Here is a 26655-nt window from a genome sequence, read left to right as displayed (position 1 = left end):
CTTATTTAAAATCCATCACTATCTTCCTATTATCATGAGCAATATCTAAATTCAAGGTTCCAAAGACAAACCTTCATGTTCACTGCAAGAAGATTTACTTATCATCATTTGGCTCAATTTTTCTCCTACCTGAATAAGAGGGGGGAAAAAAAGTGTGTGTGTGTGTGTATTCTTTTATATTGGTGCATATTAATTTTGCTGCATATTGCTTATACAGAATGTGAATGCTATATTTTTATTTTCAATTGCCTAAAATATTTAAATAAATATATTTCATTGCTTTTGTGAATTTTATGACAAACATCTTAACTGATTTGTACAATGTCCATCATTATGAGAGGAAATTATTGACTGGATAGATGCCCAGACATCCACTACATGGCCAACGTGGAGAGAAAATGGAAGATTGGTAAGCTAACTGCCATTTTAAGGAACAGAAAGAAGATTTGATATGACAAGTGAAATATAGCTCTCTAAAGTAACAGTTAAATCTCTGTCGTTTTCAGATCGCCTAGGAAGTTTTAAATGGCCGCTCATTGTGAGGAACTCATTTCGAGTTCGTTTGAAAGGCAAAACATCTAAAGGTAGAGTGGCCTTTCCACCTCTCGGGAACTTTGATTGGCCCCTGACTGCGAAGGAGAATGCAGAGAACTGAGCCACCAGCACAGCTTCTGTAGCACCCTGGGGTGCTTTGCAAGCGACTCTCCAACCTCAGTTTAGGAAGGGTTGGAGCAGCTACTAGTCAACGCAGGGGTCTGAGATAAACGACCTCCCGAGCCCTCGCTCAGCCTCATGGGTCTTTGATTTTGAACTGAGGAAGTGCAAGCCGACTTTAACTAGGTCATCCAGAGAGCTCACATCCTGGCATGTCGTTGGCCTTCACTAAATAATATGGCGGGAAGAGAGAGGGAGTAAAGCAGAAAAGGAGAAGGGGAGGGAACTGGCGAGAGAGAAAAAGCTAACAGTAGACCTTTCGAGAAAGGAAATCTTATACATATGCTCATGTTTTCCAAAAGTTTCTGTTTCTTTCTCCATCCTCTGAGAAGCTCTTTCTGTGGGTAATAGCAATGATTATAATGAGCAGGGAAATAAAATTATATGTGATTGTTTATGGCACCCCTGCTCACAAAGCAACTGCGGGGAAAAAAAAAACAAACAAAAACCGCTTGATCCTTCTGTCTAATTCTTCAATGAGGGAAGGCGGCATTTGGATTCATTTTACCTAGTGGGCCAAATACTTTACACTCCATCCTGTAAAAATCATTGAATTTTTAAATGTATGAGTTTGATCAACTCTGGAAACTTTGTGACTGGAAGTTCTTAATCTTTCACCTCTTTGATCAGGTTTGCAGATGACTTTTATTTCACCTAAATTTCTGAAATTACCGTTATTTATGATGCAGAGGAAAAGTCAGATGTTACTATGGGTTATTGATATCTTTGTAACTTCTGTGACCTGAGAATTATGGTTCTTTAGCAATCTAAGAAATCGTATAAAGTCCTAAAGTTACAAGGCATCATTGTGATCATCTAATTCAGTTCATTGACAAAAACTGAGAAATTAAAATCTTTCTGGGTCAATTTTCTGTATCAGGTACCAAAGTTATTTTCTTTCATTTAGTGATAAAATGTACTTTTCATTTTTATTTCTAATGAGCTATTTTATAGGCACAATTTCTTATCAAAGTAGATTAGACTATATTCTGTTTCATAAATATCTCCTTCACAAAAGATAACAATGCTCATTTTTCATGTTACTATGGACGATTTTGAGGTGTTTATTTTGCTAGAGAAATAGTTTCAAAATACAGGCATTCTGCATTTTTTTTCCTCCTTGTTAGCAGAAGAGGTGGCTAGAATTTGTCATGTTAGGGTTGTTTTGTTTTTTTCTGAAAAACAGTATACAATTTGTTTCTCTGGCCTCATTAATGCACTTATTAAAACCAAAACAAAACAAAACAAAAACAACTCAGGCTCTGAGTCATTTTGCCTCAATCATCAGCTTCACTTGAGTGCTCTTCCAGGCACATCACTCATTTGAATGCTGTGGTGGACCCCTGGCTTGCTCCTCAGATAGGTTCCTGCATTTTTTTCCCCCAATGCATATATGTGTATCTTGGATTGGTTGGGAGAGGATCCTTGTCCATGACTCTGTAAAAGTATGCAACATTAAATCAAATTCACTAATAAACATGCAAAATATTTGATTTAACTACTATTTTTCCTCTAAAATGTTTTTTGAGAAAAGAAAACATAGACATTTCATTCTTTTGATTTTTCCTTTGTGTTTGTTTCTTAGATGCACACAAACTATCTCAAAAAGTTGTAAATAATGCAGTTTCATAACTTGAATATGATCTGGTAAATGAACCAACATTTGGTTTACATAAAAATAATGAGATTATTCATTATGTTAACTCTGGTTAGGATTTATAATTTCACTCTTTTTCTCATGTTTCTTTGAGAAACATTATCAACTCATTCTACTTTTTAATCAAATCTTCTTGAATTAAAGGGGATTTTTGATGCATTCTCTATATGAGCCTCAGATCTGGAACATCATTTCATAGAATCCAAAATCCCATGTTTATCGTGGTCAGAAATGGCAACACTGAAGAAAGATTGCCCTCCAAAGATGGGTAGTAATTAATGAACTCAGAACATTGGAATAAGGAGTTAAAATCAACAACCTTTGAAATTAGCAAATTCTGTTTAAATGGTTTTAGATATTCTTAAGCAAGTTTTTTAGTTCTATGCAAATCTATTGCTATCGAAAATTTCAAGTAGATTATATAACTCCCCGAGACTATCTTAAGTCATAAAAGAGTTGAGGTTTTTCCTGAAAAAAATAATAGAAAATTTACATCCATCCAACAGATATTTTGTTATTTTAGCTGTTTTTTTCAGAGGTGCCACAGACATGCTATTTCATGCTTTGTATCTCTGTAATAACTAGCAGATATCTGTTCACAGAGAAGTCCATTTCCCCCCAGAATCAAAAGCACAAGGATCCCTAAAGAAACACCACATGGGTACAACAAAACTACCAACAGAGAACAAAATCATTTTGTTATAGTATTAATTATAAAATGCAATAGAGAGCTCAAGTATTTGAATATTCAAAGCGAATCATTACCATAAGTCTAGGCTGCAGTTTGGCAAATGCTAAAAAACTGACGCTGAGGATTTGTGATAAACCACTGTTATAAAAAAACAAAGCTGTTGGAATTAATGCTTTCGTTCTTGCTTGAGAGCATAAAGTCATAACTTATCATGCCGGCCAGATAGACTTTTGCATTTTTGTTTCTGAATTCTTTCCTTGACATTTTAAAAGATTTTCCAATGTGACAATATAAAATTTCTTCTTCTACTGTTGATTACATGCTTATACAGTGAGAAGAGCCCTCGTCAATTCATATCAAACAATTTGAGTGGAAAAAAATAAAAACAAAAATATCATAAACAACGAAATAGAAGAAACTTGTACAAATGAATAGAAACAAATTCTTATAAACATATTGGTGCTCAGAAGCACTAAAATCCTGAAGGGGGAGTAATGGACACCTATATTTCAGCAATCCTCCTGATTGCTAACACCCAACACCTGAACAAAGAATCCTGCTCCATTCCACGGAAGACATTTGTTCAACTCACATACATTGTGTGCTGGACCCTGTGCTTGGAACTCATGAGGAAATAGCAAATAAACACAATCCCCAAGGAAATCATACCTGAACTTGATAGACATGCAATGTGGTTGATCTTAGTGAAAAATAGTGCAAAACAAACATCAACAAACTACTAATGAATGGTTTTCCCTGATGAGTAAAATTTAATTTATTTTTTGTCACAGTTAACATAAACTCCTGTAAGAAAGGGTCCTATAAATCTATCAGAGGAACTAAAGGGTGTTTTTTGAACCAAAGTAAACTGAACCCATGAGAGTGAAAGATAAGTGCATTTTTTTTTAACATTTTTTTTTTATAAAGAGAGAGTGAGAGAGGAGAGAGAGAGATAGAGAGAGAGAATTTTTAATACTTATTTTTTAGTTCTCGGCGGTCACAACATCTTTGTTGGTATATGGTGCTGCTGAGGATCGAACCCGGGCCGCGCGCATGCCAGGCGAGCGCGCTACCGCTTGAGCCACATCCCCAGCCCCAAGTGCATTTGTTTTTGCCATAATAAATATGAGATCTTTTAAGAAAATATTTATACATATTTGACTAGTTCCCTTCCAACTCTTCTAGGATCAAATGTCATTTAAATAACTCAAAGCCAAAATCAAGAATACTGAAGGAATTTTAAGCTCAGTATGAGAAGCATATGACACTGGATCAGAAAAAAAAAAATCACAGCTAGATCACCATTTATTAAAAAGTTTATTTTTTTTCAAGTATTGTTGGTTTCATTTCATAAATCTGGGAAAACTAGTTTGAATGTTATTCTGTTGCTAAGATCCTCTAACATGGTGGCACATCTTGTTTTGCAGAACTGGCAGCAGTGTAAAGAATCATTTCTAACAGCTTGTAAATGTTGCTAGAATCCACTACTCTTGTATAAACTCTGAATACATTTGACTAGTATTCGTTAATTAAATCATGTAAGACTGCCTGCATTAGGGACATATATTCTCAATAGGGGAAACAATAGAAATCAATTTACATCAGAATGGAGCTGTCAGGGCTCAAGAACCCAAGCACCTTAGTTCATTTTGCTACTGTTCTAGGAAAGCAGCAATTGAAGATGAATGTTTATTTGAGATTACTGACAAGAAAAAAACCTTTTGTCATTCCCTTTTACTTTTTCATTCTTAGTATGGTAGTATAATCAATAACTATAATTAAACTTTTCTTTTTGTTATCAACTCCTCAAATGCCTTCTTATATGTCATATTTTCTGACCAAGTCTTTATGCTTGATTCTTGTACTCAAATGCTACAAAATTAGTAAAATGATGACTTTGATTATAATAGGTTATAATTGACATGGAAAAATAATTTATGCGTGATAAGAGTACTTTACGAAAGACAGTAATTAAAGGTGAAAGAATTAAGGGTGAAATGAAATTATCTCTATTGTTCCTTATTTTAAAAATGAAATGTCTAATTCAGATGGTTAATTAATTCAGATGGTTCAATTAATTAAGTAATTCATTTTACTCTTTCTAAAGTCCATGGATATTTGTTGAGAAGAAGCAAAATAAACAATGTGAAGTCTAACACCTGCGCCACATAAATGGGCACTAAAAATTATTCTTTTCTATTTATTTAACTTTGATTCTTTCTACTTAAGGAGAGCATTTAGTTAATATTTGTTGGTGTTGCCTATGTGTCAAGTATTCTTCCTCAATACTGAGGAAGAAGGAAATTATTGCAGCATTTGCTGGTCAAATTGATAACCACACTAAGAAAAAAATGTGAAAACTTAATGGATTCTGAAACTTTTTCATATTTGTAATATTTTTCATCAATGACACAAAATGCCAAACTATTTTGAGGATATGTGCTAATTAAATCCATTTTCTGTGTCCTTTATAGAAAATATTTAATAATTTCACTGAGCTTCATTTCTGACCATTTGGGAAGTGTGATCACTCCGGAACAGCATATGAAGTGTACTGTTGCTACTGAAAACTTAGTAGTTCCACATATGGATATTCTTTTTGGGGTAGAGGCAAATTTACTACAAAATAGACTTATATACTGAAGGGGCCTTATGTAACACTTCTCCATATGTGGATAGAGATGCATATTCCTTATGATCAAGCCTCTTGTAAGAATGTATAAAGAAAACTACTGGCTTCACTGCTTATTCTTTTTTTATTATAATTGGTTATTAGTTCTGAAAAATTATGACTGTCTTTACTTGTCCCCATCATCAAAGATTTTCCATGGATAAAATCATTTTGCATTCCAGCCAAAAAGTTTACCAGAGTATCTCACATGCAACATGCCAATCTGTATTTTGTAGATTTCCTAATCAGAGGTTTACTTTCTAATGTTAAGAAACATTTTTGAAAGCATAGGTTTTATATGACTTTTTAAATGTTTGGCTTTTGAAAATGTCAGGTTTTAAGCAAACTTTCTTAGAAATGAAATATTAGGAATCCCTGTTTAAGTGGAATATTTTTACAGAGCTATTCACAGATCTGCCACTGTTCCCATAGTAACTCATTCTTACATAAGCAAAGAATCAGGGAGACTAGGTAGTGTACTGATCAATCTGATTCCATAATATTTGATAAATATTCGCTCATATCGAGGAGGAGATAATAGGAGAGTAGATTTTTATCAGAATATAAATATATTCATTCATTGTCAAAAACAGGGAAAATAGATGATTGGATGAAGTTTGCTTTTACCCTCTGTTGACTTTTCAGAAGATGACTTCTCTGGTGTCAGGAAATATTATGATTTTATTTTAAAGAAGGAAAAAAATTTTAGAGTAACTTCAGAATCGTGTAATGCATTAGAAATTATAAGTACAATTTAAAGAGAACTAATCTTATGCCAGGGTATAGAGTTAATGATTTTATGGCTCTATACCAACATTTGACACTTTCAATGAGATTGGAATCCTCAGAGAAGTAAGCCTGTTATAGGCTTATTACTTTATTGAAAACCTCAATGGGTAAGTTTAGTCCATAAACAAAAAAGATGAATAACAACAAAAAATAATTAAAATATTGCTGAAAAGAGCTGTTGCTTCTAACATATCTTTCAAATATCTCTAAGATATTGTGAGGTCTATAAATGTTTTGAAGCCCATGCCTGAATCTCCTGCAATAATTACACTTTTTATTTTATAATTAGAAATACGAAACGAAATATTTAAAATAGTCTTACTTCTAATCCTAACTCCCCTCTAGACTTTATTTTATGCTCATATGGTTTCTATTTTTAAATGTGAGATATTTTAATTGATCAATTTAATTACATAATTGTAAATTTGGCATAAGATTTTTGCTTATATTTTTATGGTAACATAATGAAATTATTTATATAAAAGTGACTTCGATGGCAGGTGCCGAGATGCAAGTATTATATCACATACTCTGTGCATATGTTCTCAGTGAGGGTCACTAAATGTTAGGTGATAAATAACTAACCACATATTTTATGTAAAATTATATGTTTTCAGCAAAGTGCTGAGATAAATTTATTTTGACAACTAATTTTACTTTCTGCAAATATCACTTGAATATGTCATTATTTCTTAATTATAATGGCAAGTTCATATGATTCATATCATTAAATTTAAGTCTTTGTATTCATGCAAAGTTCATCATATTTTATGTCCTTGGGAATTGGTAAAAATTTTATTAAAAAATGGAAACTGAGATGTGTGTGCCACACTTTCTAGTCTTCTATTAAGGAAAATGAATTTCTATGTATTTTATAAACTTCACTTAAAATGTTATATCATGCATGATATTCTTGAAAAATGTCAATGGTCATAGTTTATATTGATCTAGCTTCACATCAATTTTTTTCTTTATCATTCTTTTAATAATATGTATAAAATGGTAACATGCAAAAATAATAACTAACTGCAAAATTTGGGTCCTATCATTATTTACTGTATCAAAACATCTTCAGTTCCCACTTGAATTCGAAAGAGGCTTAAATTCATCATCAGATAAATTGGCACACAGAGATTTGAGTGTGTCTTCTTCTGGCAGGCTTGTGGGCACTAACACATGAGCAGGCTAGTCCAAAGTTAAACATATGGGCTCAAGGATTTGCTAATTAGATTTAGAATCCAAGTCACCCATTTTCTCTTCTCATTTTAAAAATGGAATAATAGTATTCACAGGTAGGGAAAAATGAAAATTATGTGACCAAATGTAGGAGAAATTATAATAATTACTAGCATCAAGTGTTTAGTAGCTGTTATAGAGTTACTAGTGACAGTACTTCTGTACTTGAGCAAAGTACTTCTATTCCTCTATTTTTTTTTCTATATAACATGGATATTTTTATGATCCATTTAAAAGTTTGTTATGAAGATGAAGTAAAACAGTGCACACAGAGTTCTTAACACATTGCCTGGCATACATAATCAGCACATATTATTATTATTACAGTCAGTCTATAAACTACTCTTCATGATTGCCACCCTTTTCCAAGTTATAAACTGTTTTTTTTTCAGTGATTATAAATCTATAGCTTTATTAAGTCAAAAACTGATAGTGTGGGCTGGGGCTGGGGCTGAGCGGTAGCACACTTGCCTGGCATGTGTGAGGCACTGGGTTCGATTCTCAGCACCACATATAAATAAATAAAGGACTATCAACAACTAAAAAAAAAAAAAATTTAAAAATTTAAAAAAACTGATAGTGTGTATGAAGTTTACATTTAAACAAAAATTTCACAGAAACTTAAGACAGGCCTAAAAAGATTTTACAATGTAGCTCTAGATGCAGGTCTACATGATATCAGGGACTTTTGGATTTCATGATTTAAGACAGCATTTTGGATAGCAGTTGATCCATTACATTTTTTCTTCAAAAAAAAAAATTTAATGTGTTTAAAGTAAACCACTGCCCCAATGTGAAAGCGAATCTCCTGAGACCAGGGCTTTGGAAACCACTCAACCCTTGAATTGACTTAATGAAACTCTTGCTGTCAGTGACTGAATCCTACTGCTAATGGTTTCAGAGTTTAAAGTTCAAAAAGCCGAGGCTCCAAGAATTTTCCATCCCAAGAGTATGGCCCCTCCTCCTTCCCTACTCTTCCTCTTTGCCCCCCTTTGGCCCCTCCCCTTGTACTTCAGCCAGTGGCTTAGATGGACAACCTGATTATATTTACAAATTCATAATTGGAAAAGAAAGGGTCTTTTTGTCTAATTGTAAGAATTAGCACCTTTAAGACAAAATAATCTGCCTGTGTCTACTCTCCAATAAAAGACCTTCCCATCTCAGTCAATTTCTATCTCCAAAATGGCAGCTTTGGTAACTTAGGAACTGGCTTAGTCCTTTGTGAGGAACAACATTAACTCAGACTGGGAACACCTTGGCTTATAGGTTTTAGGCATTCACAGCTTTTAAACAGTCTCTCACAGTCTTCATTTATGGTGCCAATGACTTTTTTTTTTTTTTCTTTTTAAGGTAAAATATTCTGCCATAGAACCAAATCATTAGTTACTTATTCTTTCCATTGTTTCACCATTTTCCCAATCAGGCCCCAAATTTTAACAAAAATGATCCTACTCATCTCCTTCTTTACCACCTTATCCCTCCAACCCCAAATAATATACCAGTAATAGACAAAAACTACACACATGTTAGCTGTTAAAATGCAGAATTAACACTGTGGGTTAGAAGGCTGTGGGTTGTGGGGATGCTCTGAAGATCAACCTTTTTTGCCTTCCCACATACCCAAGTCTTCAAATTTTGTCTTTCATAGAATTCCCTTTGCCTTTCTCAGTAAAGTGAAGAATGGGTTGCCTTCAAACACTCACCCCTACTAGAATGAGTATGCACATTATACAGCTTGGAATGGGCTTTAAAACACTGGAGCTTCTGCAGGGCACAGAAAATAAACTGGCTCTTTAAAGAACATCTTCTCATACCACCTTATGGGGTCAAGACAGTGGAACTCCTTCCCTCCCTACTTAAATACACCATCAGAGGTGACAGGGGCTGGTACTCAGGATTGTCATCGTTTTTGTCATTATCCTCTGAGGAGTAGGAATGCCACATCAGCCTTTTCTCACAGAAGGATATGACAACCTGTGGGCACTTGACATTGGCCTCTTTGGTTCAGCTCACCAGAGTTTTCCATTTCATCAGGAACAGGAGCTCTGGGCTGGAGTCTGTAGTTCCAATAATCTGCTGGGGCTCCAAACCCCAGGGCAGAGTCCCCTGGCTTTTCTGACTCTTCTTTTTCTTCTTTGGTTTGCTCACTTTTCCTTTATCTTCAGAATCAGAATCAGCTCTACACTTGCCTCAGTCTGATTTATGTCTCATTTGCTGTTTTCTGCAACTGTAGAAGCTCAGCAATGAGGGTCAGGTTTTTTTCTGGTGCCTGTGTGTTTTACTTACCTGAGAAACCTTCCACTTTAGGAGGTTCTCCACTTTTCCAGAGGATTGAGAACTTTTTCTACCACATGCTCTTCCTCTTGTTCTACTCTACCTCCTCTACTTTTCTTCTTGTTTCCCCTGCACCCCACCCCCCTCTATATTGCTCTACAGCTTTCTGATGTAAAGGGTGACACTGCTCAGAGCAGTGCCCAAGAGTCCAGAAGGAATTGGGTGTTGCGATGGTGGCATTGCATCGCGCTAGCCTGGGGAGTGGCTCCCAGTAAAGCCTACAATAGTTTGTTTGTTTGTTTGTTTTTCCTTCTTTTCTTAAGGAAAAAAGTTGTTCAAGTCAATCCAATTTCAGCTATATATAATTGACAGGGGAGGGATTATACGCTGTGATTGATTTGCCCCATTCTCCTTTGGATCCCTCTGGGGAAGACCCCGTGCATGGGCAATAGCATTTTCTCACAACAAACATATGTCCCTGATTCCCCAGCCTCCTTTTTCATGCATAATCCTCTGCCAACTGTTGATACTGTTTGGCTCATGTTCAAGATAAACAAACATCCTTATCGATTCAGAAGCCTCTTTCTGATATTTGCAAAGACTAAAAGAAGTGTCTGGATCTAGATGTGTCAGTTTATTATTTTAAACACAAAATTACTTCACACTATGCACCTCCTCATCTATTTACTTTTGCATTTCCTTTCTAAGCCATTAATTACTTGCCACTATAAGTGTGGTCATTGACAGAATCCTGATATATTCCACATGACAATTTAGGGCTTCTGCTGCTTCATTCTTTGTGTTATCTAGAAGAGAAAGTCAAAGATGCACTCTCTTGTGGACTGATGATGTCCTACATATAGTTCCTGTTATGGCAAGTGATTTTTTTTCCTTATACACCCTTATTCTCCAGCAGTTTTCTATCATAAGTTTACCTTTGCTTTGTTTTTGTTTTTAGAAAGTGAGAGCTTTCTAATCCTTTCTTCATTTAGATAATACTGCTTTGATCCCTTGATTTTATAAGATAGGCAAATCCAAGTCTAATGTATAATGTAGAATTATTGAAGTAATTACTCATTATTCTCTCTTTCCCTCTTTGTTTTTTGTCCCTAATGTTTCAGATCATCTCATCCTCATGAAACAGAACTCTGCCTCTTTTGTCTAAGTGAACCTCAGCCTCCTAACAACTGTATCTATTGTATTCCTTCCCTTAACTTACTATTTTAAATGACAACAGGCCTGAGACACTTGTTACAGTTCAGCCATCAGCAGAATCAGGCTTTTTCAGTTACTTTTCACATTCTTTTCCTTAGCATGACAGATCAGGACTGTACCTCCTAGAACTATGATTCCAAATCTTCAATGTCTTGCAACAAATGTTTAAAAAAGAAAATAAGAATGTCTATCTTGTGAAGAAATATAATGTTCAAACAGGAGCAGGAAAATAATCTAGATTCAGAAGAAAACATTATTTAGCTTGCATGGGTGTGATTTCACTAAAATAAATCTATTTTAGTGAAATCTATTCCTTTTAAGAATATGGCATCATGATCATAAACATCTTATTTTAGATTTGTTCATTGCACTTAAGTCTTTGCCAAGAAAATAGTCAATACTTATCTTTGTCTTTACATCTAAAGGTCCTGTTGAAGTGATGTTCCTGAACAACAAAACAGTCTTAACTTCTCATAACAATTGGTCCCAACCCTGTGCCTTGGAGCTCCAGGTAACTCAGTGAATTTATTGAGCTCCCTCCTCAACAATTTCATATCAGGTAAGTTGTAATTTCCTTCCATCCAACTGATTTGTAGTTATGTTTATTACCTATACTTAGTCATATATTTTTTAAATAAAGTTTCATTATATATACATATTTAAACAGTCATACTAATATGGCTAATATTCCTGTGTGTGTATATTTATATATATATATATATATAGAGAGAGAGAGAGAGAGAGACACACACACATGTGTGTGTCTATATATATGCATGTGTGTATACATTTATATATTTACAATTATATAACTATGCTAAATTGTCATCTTTTTTTTAGGACATATATAAAACCCTGTAGATGTCCCACAAGTCTTATCAGTGGCAAAGTAACATTCATTGGGTTAAATTCATTTTTCCTTCTAGAGAGAAAAATAAAATCTATTTCATATTTATTTCTACTAATTTCTATTTCCATGGGCATTCTCTATCATTGTCCTTCAAATTTTAGAACATTACTCTACGTTCTTTGATGTCTGCATTGATGCAATGAAAAATGACATTTCTACCTCTTCATCTACTCACCTAACTAGGGCTGAGAGACAAAAATTCTTATCCTCTTCATCACAGATTGGAGGAAGAGTCAGACATCCAAACTTCCTGATTCCTTGACATTCCATCCCTTTCTTTTGTCAGAAACTCCCCTTTGCTTTTCTCCACAGCAGGAGTCCTAACTTATGATCAGCCAGCTGCCTATAGTGACACCACAGTTCCTGGCAGAGTTCTAGCTGTCCTGAGGTGCTGCCACTGAATACTCAGTGTGTGTCCTCTTAAGGGGATCTTGCAAGAAAAATCCATAGGCTTCATAAACACAGAGGGAGTCCTGCCACTGGATTCTGATTCCTCTCTAACCTCCAAGTTCCTAGAGAGCCTTTTAAGATACCCTTTTCCTGTTCCTAAAGACTTAATTTCTCTGAACGAATTTTTTGGGGGACAATTGGAGAGAATAAAATTTTATATTTCTATGAAATAAATAAAAATAAGATGTAGCTTTAAGTGGGTTGTCTTAATTGAGTCAAATCTACCGCTTCGTTATAGCTTCTATCAGCAGAGTATCATTTTGTACCTACTGATGTTTTCTAAATGAGAAGCTATTTTTTTTTTTGTAGGCAAGTTTCTAAGCTAGTTGTCAATCCACTGGCATATGGTATACTTAAGGAGTTATTGTTAGAAAATAAGGAATTACATGTAGGTGAACTTAATACCTATCTTTCTCAAAATAGCATCCTTTCAACTGTGTGTAAAGATCACCCAGCTACTAGCAGACTTCCCTATCCCTTTAGGATAAACAGCAACCCTCATAGGCAAAGCACAATAGTTCTCACAATATATATCCTTTTTCTCTCCCACATTCCCATTTTTCATGACTTAGATTTAAAATCTTAAACCACAACACATTTTTCTATAAGGGGATTGAATGGCAGTTTCCCTGAAGTTATTAACACTTAAAACCTATAAATGTGAACTTATTTGGGAAGAAAGGAAAAGGCCTTTACAGATAAAATTAAGTTATGAATATCAAAAAAAGATCATTCTGGTAAACCCTAAATCTAAAGATAAATATGTGTTTGAATAGAACACAGAGAGAGTTGCTGATGAAAAGCCAAGGCAGAGGTCAGAGAGATGGAATCCTTGTAACCACCAAAGCCGCAAAGGCAGGGCACAGAATCTCCCCCAGAACCTCTGGAGTGGGCACATCTCACTGACTATAGACTTTTAGCCTTCAGAACTGCGAGAGACTAAATTTCTGTTGTTTGATGACAATATTTGAAGCCATTTTTTATAGCAGCCCTAGGAAACTCATACAAGGTCTAAAGAGTAAATATTTAGGTTTTGTGAGCCATATGGTCTCCATAGCAACTATTCAACTCTGCTTTGTAGTGTGAAAGCAACATACAAACAAATGAGCATGACTGTGATCCAGTAAACTTTATCTATGAAAATTTGAATTTTCCTATGTCAAAAAAATATTATTCTTCTTTGCTATTTTTTTAACATTAAAAAAATGTAAGCACTATGCTTGGCTTACGGGACATGCATAAATAAACAGTGGGCCAGATTTAGTCAGTAGGTTATAGTTTGTGGTTTCTTTCTCTGGAACAGGGACCATCAAGTGGAACAGCATTGATTATGCAGATGATACTCATTCTGGAGATCAGTTTGAATGTCTGATTCCACTCATCTTTGGAAATGCCCTTTGTTTTTAAACTCGATTTCTGATGCCTTTGAAAAACCTACATGAATACCCCTCTTAAGATTGTAGATAGTACCTCATAGTAGATAGACTTGAACTAAAACTAGATGGACCAGGGACTCTGTTACTAATTCCCACCCACACATATCAAACCAATATCCTTGACCTTATCAATAGATTAGGAAAATTCTTCTAAACATGGTATACTTATTCAAATGAAATAGGGAATTTGATTATGTCTCATTTTAGAGACTGTGATTTCATTATTCCAGGATGAGCTCCCCTGGCACTGGAAAGGGCTTCCTGGGCAATATTGTCTTAGGTACATGATACTGAGAAGCATTTGCTTGCAGAGACCCTAAAACTGTAAGTCATCCCCTTAGCCACCAGCATCCATATGCAGTTGCAAAGGCACTTGCTCCCAAGCATCTCAAAATTCTAATGTGGCTCACTGCTTTACCAGCACAATGTTCCCACACAGTGTCTTTGTGGTACTCCAGAGGAGAAATGTTACACCTGTCAGAAGTTTGACAGACTGTTGAAAACATGAAGTCACCTATGTCATTTGGGAATTAAAAAATGCTATGGGGATTTTTTCCCAAGATAGTATAATTGCAAAGTTTTATCAGGATTTAAAAGTCAAATAAAGACATTTGAAATACATGATGAAGGGATCTCCAATATGTCACTGAAGGAATCTGTCCCTCTTTGTCATTTAGACACACTCTGTCCATGCACTCTTCCACACTCTTTCTACTAGCCTCATTCCTGTTTCAAACAAGGAGAACCTAATAAGACTCAGATGGGAGATTTGTGACTATTCCCAAAGGAAGGAGTCACTGCTTCTGAAGATATCCTGTTTGTTCATTTTCTTTTCTTTGTTTTGTTTCTGGATCCCTCTATCTTTCTCCCAGCTTGTATTGTCAATTTCTGTTAACCTCCTCTTGGGAGCTCTCCCGACAAGTGTGGCAATAAAGAATGGCCTTGAATAAAACATGCATTCTATACTTGATATCAATTCCCCGTTTCTCATATATCTACAGGAGGAAAATAAATAGCTTCGGACCTAAAAACCTAGCAAAGCTGTTTCTAACCTATGTGAAAATTTATAAAAGCTTTAAATGTATTAAACTAATCACAATCTTTAGGTTATGATAAGAAAGAGTTTTTTTTTCCTTTCAGCACCATTTTTTTTTGTGCTAAACATTTATTCTGTAGCATTTAACGTGTCTCTTCAAATGTACTTAAAAGACTTTTGCTGAAATGTACCCCAAACCATGTGAACTTAAAAAACAATTTTATTTCTAGAAGTGTTTTAAGTGGATATATCTAGAAGCCTCTACTACTAGAGCTGTCACTGACAAATGTAATAATTATAATAATTAAGGTGAATCAATGAAAAGAATGACCTTAAGACATCTGGCTCATCTCTGTGACTAATTTGTAACCACTTACATCACTGATGACATGAAATACCACATAACTGGTGCAGAATTCTAGACATATCATCAATATATTTGATCAAACATATTTGTTCATTGATTTTTATATAGCACATGCCACTTTTATGAAAATTACTTATACTTTCAAAAAAGCTTTGTAAATATTTTAAGAATTATTGCCTTAATTTTTTCTTTACCAAACTCTAGTCTTAGGAGTAGACAATAATGTTAAAATAGCTTAATAAGCAGAGAAGCAGCTGTAGTCCACATAGCCATCTACTTCATATTATACTAAAGGGCAAAAATTATACTAGGTTCACTTTTTTATGAGAACTTACAGCTCAGGATAATAGAGATTGAATCATTATAAGCAATAAAGTGTTAAAGGAGGCTAGTTTTCTGAGTCTAAAAAGTAAGGATTCAAAGCCTCGCCTTGTTAGTTACATGACTGATATTTAACTTATAGGAATATAAGTTTTCTTTGTAAATTTTGGCGAATTCCCATGTAGGAATCTAGAAAAAAGAAAAAAAAGTTTGTGTTGATGGCTTTGCCTACAGAGTAGTCCATCAAAACTATGATAATTAATATTATTCTCTTGATTTCCATGTAGTGCATGCTTGGGTTTGGTAACATTAATGGGATTTCTCCCTATTGTTCACATTGTTCACCAACAGAGGCAAAAGCATCATTAATCTTCCACAATATACATTTTTATACCTTTTCTCAAGAATGGAAACACACACACACACACACACACAGGCTTTAAAAAAGGTCAAGATAAATTCAAGGATAACACAGATGACATGAATTTCTAACATCAGAAATGAAACAGGGGCTATCATTACTGGTTTAATTGGTATCAAGAGAAAAACAGAAAGAATAGTGAAATAAGAAAGAAAAATAGAATATTAAAGGAAAAAGCTCTGTTATCACAGATTTTATAATTTAGATGAAATGGACCAACTTTGGAAAAGGAACAATTTTTTTTTAAAGAAATCACCCAAAGTAATATAGGTAATATAAGAATGATATTTATTAGAGAAATTGAATCAATAGTTAATAATATTCCAAAATAGAAAACACTGGAAATTAAAGGGTTCACTGTGAATTCTACCAAACATTTAATGATGATATATCAGTTTTCTATATTTTTTTTGAAAGATATACAAACAGAGGGGATGCTTCCCGGTTTATTCTATGAGGTAAGCATTATCTTTATTTTAAAAGAATATAAGTCATACAAACAAGAAAATCTACACATTAAAATCTCTCATCAACATGTTAAAAATTCTCAAAAAAAATTTTACTATACTAAACCCAACAATGCATGAAAATAAATGTAGTTCATGATTGGATGTGATTCATCTCAGGTCTGAAAGATTGGTTCAACATTTGAAAATGAATTAATGTTAAACTTTTATATCAAAAAAGAATCATATGATCTATCTTTTGAAGCAGAACACACATTTGACAAAATTAAATTCATAATAAATATTTTCATCCAACTAAGCATAAAGGAGAATTTTCTCAGGTTGGTAAAACTTACAAAAAACTCTACAGCTAACCTCATCCTTACAGGAGATAAATTATAAAGATTATACAATTATAAAATTGTAGCTAATCTGATAAGATAAGAAAAAGATGAAAAAGGTATACAAAAGGAATAGATAAAACTATCATCATTCATAGATGATTGTCTATGCAGAATATACAAAAATCGACAGAAAACAACTCTTAGAACTAATAAGCTATTATAAAATTTTGCAGGATACCAGGTCAATATTTAAAAGTTTCTATATGCCAGAAATAACAAGTGGAATATAAAATTTAAACACATTGCCATTTATATTAGCATTCTCTTTAACATGAAAAAAGTCATATACTTAACAAACTATTGTCAGACTCTACATGAGAAAAGAGACAAAATATATGAAAGATGAAAAAAACTAAATAATTGGAGACATATCTTATATTCATGGAAGGAAGACAGTATTATCAAGAGATCAATCTTTACAAACTTGAGTTATAGATGCAAAGGAATCCCATTCAAAATTCCATTATTGTGCCTATATTGACAAACTGATTCTGAACTTCATGTAAAGAAGGCAGAAGGCTCAGAAGAGTCAACACAGTATTAAAGAAGTAACTCTGAATATTGGCATTACCTGATCTTGAGATTTCCTATAAACCAAGATAGTGTAACATTGGTTTAAAAAAAATAGACAAACAGATTAATGGAACAGAATGATGTCCCAGAAATGAACCCACAGAAACATATTCAATTGATATTTGTAAAAGAAGCAAAAACAATCCTGTAGAGAAAGAATCATTTAACAATCCTGGAGCAAGTGAACATCCAATGCAAGAGAGAGAGAGAGAGAGAGAGAGAGAGAGAGAGAGACAGAGAGAGAGACAGAGAGAGAGAATAGACTTCATATCTTTCCAAAAGTTAACTCATAATCTAAATAACCTTGAATTTGACAAAGATATTTTAGATACACCAAAAATATAATCCATAAAAGAATAATTGATAAATCACACTAAAATAAAATTAAAGGAGAGGAAGGAATGGGGAACAGGGGTGGGAAAGATGGTGGAATGAGATGGATGTCATTACCTGAAGTACATATATGAAGACGCAAATGGTGTGACTCTACTTTCTGTACAACCAGAGAAATGAAAAATTGTGTTCTATATGTGTACTATGAATTGAAATGCATTCTGCTTTCATGGATAATAAATTAGGATAAACAATAAATTTAAAAAATAAATTTTAAAAAGAATTAATTCTATTAATTAAAAATTAGCAAAAATTAAACAAGACTCTGAGCTTCATTCAAGGCTTTTAGTTATGAAAATATTTTTATTTCATTTCTTCTGAAAAGCCTGACTTCCTCATCATGTCACTCAATTAGCATAGTTAATCACCAGTCTGATGCTACATTCGTCAGAATAGTATTACTTAATGAGAAATAAACAATTTATAGTTAGTAGAATATGCAAGGTCTCTGACAAATATCTCTATTTTTATTTTCTGTGAAGTTCTTTCAAAAGGAAAAAAATTCATTTTTAAAAGATTTAAAATCTAATAAGGTGGGGAAATAATTTTAAGTTCACTGTTGCTTAAAATTATTACAAAATTACTGGTGGCAGGACTGTTTCCAAAATCAACTCTTTTTGTGGACACAAAGTAAACCACAACTTTGTGCTTATCTGTGGTGGAAATTGTGACAACTCTAGGAAATAGAAATGCAGTGTCACTCTCAGTTTTTCTGTTTTCTAAGGACATCACTATCACTCTGAAATAAAATATAATTAGATGAGAAATGCCATAAGATTTTATGCACACAAACGGGCACATGTGTACTATTGTAAACCCCTAAAGAAATACTTTCTTTTCGAATTGACAGAACCTCTTTGGAAAATAACATTAATCTGGTATAAGCCAGAGGCACTGTGTTTTATTATTGTTCCCTAACACCTTGAGAACAATTGCCAATTTGAACATTTTGCTCAATGCTCTGAGTGATGTTAGTATCTAACTTTTGTCAATCAGAGATAGCAAGTGAAGTTCTCTTTCATTTTATTCAGATTTATATCATGTCATTTAATAGAAAGTCACATGTTCTAGAGAGGAGCCTTAGATATAGTTTCAGCATGTGCTATCAAATCACACAAATATTAATATTATTGATGCAAAAGGGAAAAGAGCTGGAATGAAGCTAGTTAATTACTTGCCCTTTCCCTGACTCTTAATTTATAAATTATGATTTTCCTGGTGATGTCCTAGATTTTAGAGAGAGAACGGTAGTCAAAAGCACCACAGTTACTCAGTTTTATAGTAACAGACTGCAATAGAATCGACATTTGACCTCTTAAGTCTTTAAATTTCTCTAGTCAGTACAATTAAATTTTTTTCCCCAAGGGAATATAGCATCTATTTTGATAACAAACAAAGCATATAAGAATAAAGATGACAGATATTTGAGATATTTGTGTTATGTCCATTAATAGGGGAGAAGTATAAAATTTATTATTTTCTAATTTTTAGAGTAAATTTTAATAAAAACATTTAATGTGCTTTTATTCAGTATTAGGCATCTTTATATGATTTATTTAGATCATCATAGAATTTTGTGAGAGAATGTTATTATCATTTTATGTTGAGGAATCTAAGACCAAAGAGATGACTTAACATGGGGGTACATGAGAAAAGTTAGAAAGAATTAGGTGGAAACCAGATCCCAAGTATGAAGTTCAGATCTTGTATCTTTTGAATAAATCACTCAGCCATTTTCTACAGAGTTATTTCTTTTTGTGCATCCTCACATCTTCTAGTCACCAACAAAGAACTAAACTAGTTAGCCTCTGATCCATTCAATCCCTTCAGGGAAGTGGCAGGTGAGGACATGCTCCTAGGAGAAAAGAAAGAACACAGGTGTCCAACTTTAATCACTGTCAACTTGACCTTCAGGTAAGTGGATAAATGATCTTTTCTAGAAGGAAGAGACCTATGTTGGGATATTTCCCAGCAGGCTCTGTTCTCTTACCTTTAGTACAGGAACAACCATGCCTGCCTCCCCAGAAAATACTGTGCAAGCTGCACTGCTCTCTGCAAGTGCTCCCTGCTCTCTGAGGAACTCCTGAACCTCACTCTGGACACCTCACTTTTCTGGCCCAGAAGTATATTTCTGACAGACCAAGGAAGGGCCTGGGAATCTACTTTTGAAATTCAAGATTTCTTTCTACTTTGTGGGAAGCTCTTGGTAGCCAGTATCCTGAAATTTTTATAAATCTTTATATATATATATATATATATATATATATATATATATATATATATATTTCTGTTTGGCTACCTCGACTGGTATGTTAGCCAACTTGCTAAACTGACCATTGTTAGCATACATGTATAGCTGACAAAATGTGACCAGGGAAAGCTGGTAGATTAAGAGCTCTACAGTAATTGTAAGATTCCATAGCTATGGGTGGCTGGTGTGTCTGTGCCATGATTTCCTCTCAATTCCTGAGACAGTGCTAGATCTCTGGGAAATGTTTTCATTTAGCACTAGAAGTTAGTAATCACTGGTCTATGGAGAGGTTGCTCAAGGGACTGGTGGTATGGCACCATCAACAGATGGTGGAAGGAAATGAATATTATGGAATTAAGCTCCAAGGGAATCTCAATCAGGCCAGTTAGAGCTATTCAATTATATTATAGGGGAAATTGTATTCTGCCAAATATGATGTGAGTAGACCTCTCACTACATGTTTAACCTTTAATAACTCACTTTTGAAGGTCTAGTCCTCACTTCTATTGCACAAAACTTTCAAATTTCTAAGCCATAGAAGTTGGCAATGGCCTTCATAATCAGAAATAGCAAATAATGTTATATAGTAGAGCTTACACTGGCTTAAATGCATTTTTTCAATAAAAGATTTGCTCTCTATTTCACATTTTTCTAGACTGGTATTAAAGTTAGCTTCAGAACATTGATTCCTTTATGTTAGACTCCCAATAGGCAAGGTAATAGCTTTAAATTTATTACACTATGTGTCTTTTTTTTTTAATCCTCTGGGAAAGAGAGGACAAGATAGAATCCGATGTGCAAGATATTTATTTTGAAAGAAACTTACGAAAAAGCAGGGGTAAACAGGGAGAGGATGAAGACCACAGTGAGGGTCTGACTCCTGTCCAGGGAGGAAGGCACAGATGGAACACTTCAGAGGATGGCACCATTCTGTGAAAGCTTCTGTCATGGTGACGGGGATCAGATAGAATTTGTCCCTCAGATGAATTCCTCACTGGAAAATAATCAGTTTGCATGATAACCTTGGTGCACCCAACCTGTGGTTAGGAAGAAGTTTGGAGAATGGTGATCATCAGTTACTTTCATTATTTGTGTTTTCTTCTTGACCATAGACCATACTTTCTTGCCCCAACCTTTCTTCTAATTTTTAATTCTGTGCCAGATCGGTGTGTAAGAGAATTAAAGATCCTGCTACTTTCCACCAGAAAGCAATTTCCTTTTCTCTGTTAGTCAAATGCTATGGACTAGATGTTTGGGCCCCCTCAAAATTCATTTGTTGAAATCTAATTCCCAATGTGATGGTGTTTGGAGGTGAGGCTTTGAGAGGTAATTCGATTTTGAGGTGGAGGCTTCACAACTGGGATTAGTGCTCTTATAGGAAGAGGATGCGCTTATAGAAAGAGAGGTAGTCTGCTCTCTTTCTTCCATGTGTGTATAAAAATAAGTAGGCAATGTGCAAACTGGAAGAGAGCACTTGTTAGAACTCAACCATGTTGATCTACCATCCTGGACTTACAGCTTCTAGACTGTGAAAAATAAATTTCTGTAGTTTATAATCAACCTAGTCTATTGTACTTTGTTATAGCAAACTGACCAAGACAGCAAATGAGGTAAAACCAGTAGTAATCTTAACCAGTTAGGAATTGAGTTGATTTATGTTGAATTGCAGTTTTAGAACTACAATTTGGTTTGTCTTTCTTCTTTGGCCAGGTCTTCTTCTCTGTTTCTGTTCAATGTGGTGGTTTCTGTTGCTTTAGTCATGAACATTCCAAAAGAATTGGTTCTGTGCTTTGCAGGTTTTGAGCTTACCATGTTAGCTTCCACTCACAAAAATTTAGACTCTGTTACACGTCTTCAGGAAGAAAGAGACTTTGTCTATTTAAAGCAGGTCCCTCTTCTAGCAGGACTCTGATTTGTAAACACCACGATGCCACAGAGATTTTACTCTGTCTTTTTAGATGGTTCAGAACAAACCTTCAAACTTTCTGCTTTATTGCAACTTGCAACAAATTTCTCAGGGGAAAAGTCAGGTGAGCACTGGGGGCTCCTGTAAGAGAGTGATCTATCATGTCAGTATTCCAGGAGAGTACTTCTGCTTAGGTCATGCCTCAGGCAATGCCTAGAATTGATAAATTCTTCTAGTGAAGAAAGTGGCTGGTCATTTTCACTTCCTCTAACAAGTTGTTTTTTTTTTTTTTTTATTTTAGCTAGTTTTTATCATTTACAGTTTTCTGATATGTTTGAAATATGATTTAAGAAACTTGTTCTTTTTTTTTTTATGGCTGTGACAGGAAACCGCTCGCTCAGTATTCGATGATTTAGAACTATTTACCAATTTATTGTGTTGTGCTTTCTGGGTTCTGAGATAGTTAGAAGGACATTTTCCCTCCTTTGATCCTATAAAAGACCCATGTTTTCTTCTATTCTTTAAATTATCGAATATTATCCTATTTAAATCTTTGGTCTAGGGTTGAAGGTGCTCTTCAGTGGTAGACTGCCTGCCTAGCATGCAAAAGGCCCTGGGTCCAATTGCCACCATTGGAAAACAAACAAACAAAACACACACAAAACAAACAAACCAAATAAAATTATGTGTCTACCTAAAATATTTTCAAAGCTCTGTCCCACTCCTATCAATACTTCTTATTGGATAATTATACCTACTCTCCACCCAATTTCAGGTGCTACTTTTATGATATAGTAATAATAAGTACCCAAACATATTTTGTCTATTTTGGGATTTTCTACTCTTTTACTTTGGTCTGTTTCTTTACTAATAAAACTCTCCATTGTCTTTTATTCACAGTGACATTTTGTACATTATCCTCAAATTGGAAACATTCCAAGTATACATCAACAGTAAATAAGGTATACAAAAAATAGTAAATTTATACAATTGACTTTATAGTCAAATAAAAATGAACACAATCATGTGGATGAATGCCACAAACTTAATATTGAGTAAAAAAGTAAATCCTAAAATATACTTAGAAGCAACACTATGCCACATAGTTAGAAGTGAGCAAAGTTAGAAGGCTCAGCTTTGGGGATAAAAAAGGGGTAGTGAGCCAGAGTGTGAAAGCTGCCCATTACCTTTTATTTGTCCTGGCTGAAAACTTACATATCTTTTCATTTTGTTGCAATTTATATACTCACATATGCATTTATATACTCACATACACATTTATATTCTGTGTACCTTCTTGAATCCTTAAAATACTTAAAAATAAAATATTCAAGAAATAGAAATAGATGAATCTTTCTAAATCTCTAAAAAATCTGTATACGGGTAAAATTGGGAGTTCATAACCCACTTGAATCAAACTGTGAAATATGATGTATTAAGAACTATGTAATGTTTTGAACAACCAACAATAAAAAAAAAATAAAAAAAAAATCTAAAAAATATTTATCTCCATTGACAAGCCAGGGCATGCATGCGTGTGTGTGTGTGTGTGTGTGTGAGTTTTTCATGTACATTCTTCTTCAGAACATCTGGTATATTGACAATTGAGCTTAAGGTATTATGCATACATGCCACCAACTAAATGCTAATAATGATACTAATATAAAATAATTTTTAAGTATAAACTTTTTGTAAGATCAAACTATAAAATACAGAACAGTAAATGTCAGCAATAAATATTTTCTGATCCTAAAATTCTGATTCATTAATAATTCTAGGTGATAGCTATCTAAGATTAATAGTTTCTCATGTATTATTTCAGAAATTTCTGCATAGGAATACATAATATGTGGTAAGGTAGCATACTTTATAGATTCTTATTGACTTCTCCCCTTTTTTTACACAAGTGGGTCATCTTTGGCAAATGATTATGCAACTTTGTTTCTTTCACTTAAGATGTAAATTTTGGAATTTAATATATGCATATAGTGTATGTAAAATGTGTATATATATCATATATACATATGTACATATATGTAACATATAACACACTTACTATGTATACATATGGGCATATATAACATATATACACATTTACTATATCTAATATATCCTCGAATTATATAAATGTATATAATTTATATATTATAATATATGTATATATGTGTGAAGTAAGATTCAATATCAAGATACATATTGTTCTTTACATATAAATTGACGACATATAGTTATGTAAAGATAAAATAATCATACATGAAAAGCAAGTTGTAGAATATATTTTATAATAATACACATGCATTTTATATTTATAAATATAAAACACATTTTTATACCTACACAGATTTTATTTTTTAAAAAATATTTATATTTTAGTTGTAGGTCAGCACAATATCTTTATTTCATTTCTATTTGGTGCTGAAGTTTGAACCCAGTGCCTCATGTGTGCCAGGCGAGCCCTCCACCACTGACCCCAACCCCAGCAATACCTACACAGACTTTCATTATATTGGTATGACATAATTAATTTTACTAATTCTTCATTGAAGTGTATTTTTCTGTTTCAAAATATGTTTGAATGAGCATCCTTAAGGCACTTTTTTTTTAACTTTCTACAGAGACTTATCATTTAATCATCTACTGCAGAATAAGGATTGGAGAACTTTTAAACAGAATTATTTAGGTATAGTAACCTCAGATAGTAATAGCAACCTATTGTCCATTAAAATTTTTTTTTCAAAATTCAAGGAAAAAAAAAACAGATTTAGACAGAAAATCGAGGGTACTGTTCTTACAAACTAATTCTAGCACATGAGCTTAGAGAAGCTACTTATCCATAAATATAAGTAATAGTGGCTATGCAATACATGGGATAGGACAGGACCACAATAAGCTTCATTTGTATTGAAATTGTTTCCATTAATTATACTATTTTTTAAGAACCAAAATATGAACCTACTTCAACTGTACAGTGTCAGATTACACACACAATCCTGTCATAATCTTGTGGACTTTATATGTGTATAATCTTATCTGAAAACAGTTTATTTTTTTCCAATGTTTCTTCCATCTTTTTATTCTACATAAAGTATATTTACATTGATGTGCATATCAATTGGGCTATAACATTATAATTGTTCAGTAATTGTGTTAAAGGATTTATCAAACATTCATTGGAAACTTGAAAAGTTAGTTATCTTAGTCCCACGTGTCTGTGTGTAAGCAAGCATTTGGATAAAGTATAAACTGAAGTCAAACTTCAGTCCACATAAATACAGACTTGCATTTGCTAGTTTGATAGTTTGTACTCACTAGCTTTCTGGAAATGGCTTTATTTCTCATTTTTGACATCTTTGGATGTGTATTGCCATTGTAAAAATATTTCTGAATTAATTAATTCTACATTAAAAATCCAAATAAACTGACTGTAATCAAAGTAACTAAATGTGATGGTTTTCTTTCTTACCCTCCAGATATTGTTCAGCTATTTTTGGATAGTTTTTGTCAAATTTGTTTTATGTTAGAAGACTTCAACCTTTAATAAAAAAAATCCACTTGTGAGCTGACAATATTTTAAAGATAAAAACCCAACCAGTTTCGTGCCTACAATATTTTTGTTTAAAGTGAAACCCATCTTTAATTGATATTTTAGAAATTTATTCTATGTCTTTAAGAAATCTTACACATTAAAAAATGTTATGCACCTATATGAAACTTGAAAGCAAGATAACTAACTACCACTCTAATTTCTAGTAATATTGTTACTCAATTCCAACTGAGAATTAAAGGAGGTTTATGAATTATTGAAAATTATTTACTAATAAAATAACCCAAGTCCCATGATACACAATTACAGAAACCATTAATACTTTTTGTATAATTATTATAAGAAAGAATAAATAGTCTTATACCATTAAACATATATTCATTTATATGTGTATAATCTTAAAGCAGTTCAGTTTCTTCCAATGTTTTGTGTTCCAGCTATGAATTTCATTGTTAGGATTTTATGGTTGTATGCTATAAAATTCCATAAGTTGCGGAACTACTAGCCTGGGATTTTCTCTCTTTAAAGCAATAGAATCCAGATGGTATATGGAGGAATTTGATGCTAAGTTCTGAAGGAGAAATAGAAATTTCCTTCTTACTGGTGATTTGGCACTCACTGAATTTCCTTACATTTAGATTAGAGCCATATTGGTACTCCTGGCCAATGAACTGTGAGCAGAGTTGTTGTCACTTTGTGGCAGGTGCAGGCAAGGACCTCCCACACCCTTCCTTCTCTGCTCTTATAACCGTGGAAGCTGTACACTTCAGACAGCAACGTGAAAGATGGAAAATGACTGGCTGACCTTTACCAGATTTTAAGGGTTTGATCTCGTGCATCGAGTACACTAAATTTGATCTAAACTTACATCTAAACTTCAGAATTAGTATGATCTCAGCTCTTATTTTAAGTGATGGATGCAAAGGCAGTAACACAGTCATTAAATTTAA

At 33.6% G+C, this 26655-nt stretch overlaps 1 pseudogene; it reads right to left on the bottom strand.

Moving 5' to 3' along the window:
* Positions 1-9576: 9576 nt before the first annotated feature.
* Positions 9577-26655, bottom strand: part of LOC113183202 (chromobox protein homolog 1 pseudogene) — a 36008-nt pseudogene continuing 18929 nt past the window's right edge.

This window comes from Urocitellus parryii, chromosome 1 (assembly GCF_045843805.1).
Source record: "Urocitellus parryii isolate mUroPar1 chromosome 1, mUroPar1.hap1, whole genome shotgun sequence".
Lineage (NCBI taxonomy): Eukaryota > Metazoa > Chordata > Mammalia > Rodentia > Sciuridae > Urocitellus > Urocitellus parryii.
This window is presented reverse-complemented; position numbering and strand designations above follow the sequence as displayed.